Source organism: Olea europaea, unplaced genomic scaffold, assembly GCF_002742605.1.
Source record: "Olea europaea var. sylvestris unplaced genomic scaffold, O_europaea_v1 scaffold5319, whole genome shotgun sequence".
In the NCBI taxonomy this organism is placed as follows: Eukaryota; Viridiplantae; Streptophyta; class Magnoliopsida; order Lamiales; family Oleaceae; genus Olea; species Olea europaea.
In genome coordinates this window covers 11,316-12,784 of record NW_019263643.1, presented here as the reverse complement: position 1 = coordinate 12,784, position 1,469 = coordinate 11,316, and the positions used below count along the sequence as shown (strand labels likewise).

Genomic DNA, 1,469 nt, shown 5'->3' with positions numbered 1-1,469 from the left:
AATCGAAAAAACTGGACAGATTCGTTTTCTGATTTTCTAGTAATTTTCAGACCAACTTCCGATCAGTTTCAGGCCAGAAATCCACCAATAAGCTCGCTCTGATACCACTTGTTGGGACCGGTGGAAACGAAACACAAGAATTGAGATTTAATGGACACTAATTTGAAGTATAATACAAGATCACAAAATACCACGAACAAGATTAAAGTAAAAGATGAATTAAGCAGAAGAACGACAAATTTTATTAATATGGAGAGAATTACAATTGGACAGCAATGATGCTTCAATAAAACTGACAGAGGAGCCTTATATTTATAGTACACTTGATCTAGCCCTAAAAAAGTCCCAAAAAAAGTAGAAATATATAATTCAATTAGACTCTTATTTGAGTCACACTTCTAACATAAAAGTCCTAAAAAGAACTATCCAGCTCTGGATTTTTCATTCCTTCAGAAAACATTTCTTGGCAGCGGCATTCATGGCTACAAAAGGCTTTCTCACCCCTGCAACGAAAAAACAAAACGGAAATATAAATTTATGGGTCGATTATGTAAAGTTTTTCTCGCACCCATTTGACAGATTTTTAATACAATATCAATGATATCAAATAGTCTACTTGATCATCTTCCCAAAGAGAGAAGCCTTAAGATCTTGGCTGGAAGTTAGCAGATTTCCAGTGAGACACAGGCATTAATCTTTAGCTTGAGGAGCATTCATTCAATATTATTTGTAGTTGGACCATTCTAGTTTACTGATATTACTACACTTCAACAAAGTTAAGTGTATAAGAAGATAATTCAATAGTACAATACAAAATTGAAGCTTGATCAGTAATTAAACGCATTTTTTTTCCCTCAAGATTTGAGTGTACAAGACCCCAAATATTGCTACAACATAATTTTTTCTCGATACATTTGAATAAACTATACAGGTTTTTTATTTGATAACTCATTCCATTTATCACACTACACCTACGGCCAGGTCCAAGCACAGGTTTTTGCAACTTTACTAGGTTAAGTAATTCAAAGCAACTAGATCCTTAACTATCATGACAAGCATGTTATTTACAACAAATTGAATTAAATTTTCTACGTAGGACTTCTAGCCTTCACATGACTGATATTTGTGCCTTCAGATTCAGTGCATGTTTGGTATGCAATACTTCATACACCTAGACCGTATAATTCACAAAATTTTAGCTTATTTCCTTCTTTATTTTTGTCGTGTCATCTTCCCTACCAAACGTGCAATTAGATGATAAAATTGAACTTTAAAATGGCACGAGAATTGGACTAACCTGTACATGTAAATGTCTTTGCCCTGTCCAAGATCGTCTTTGCAATTATAACAGGAACTAAGGAAATCCATCGACGGAAAGGATGAAGAATTTCTTGAAAACTCGTCTTTTGTTTTGTTTTCAGAAAATTTGACAACACCACAACAGCTTTCCACAATGCAGTTATCAAATA

General features: G+C 33.8%; 1 long non-coding RNA gene across 1 annotated transcript; it reads right to left on the bottom strand.

Moving 5' to 3' along the window:
- Positions 1-219: 219 nt before the first annotated feature.
- Positions 220-1,463, bottom strand: LOC111388850. Its single transcript, XR_002701642.1, has 2 exons — positions 1,298-1,463; positions 220-503 (listed from the first exon to the last, which is right to left on the bottom strand). It is a non-coding gene; the product is annotated as an uncharacterized LOC111388850 (long non-coding RNA).
- Between the last annotated feature and the right edge of the window lie 6 nt (positions 1,464-1,469).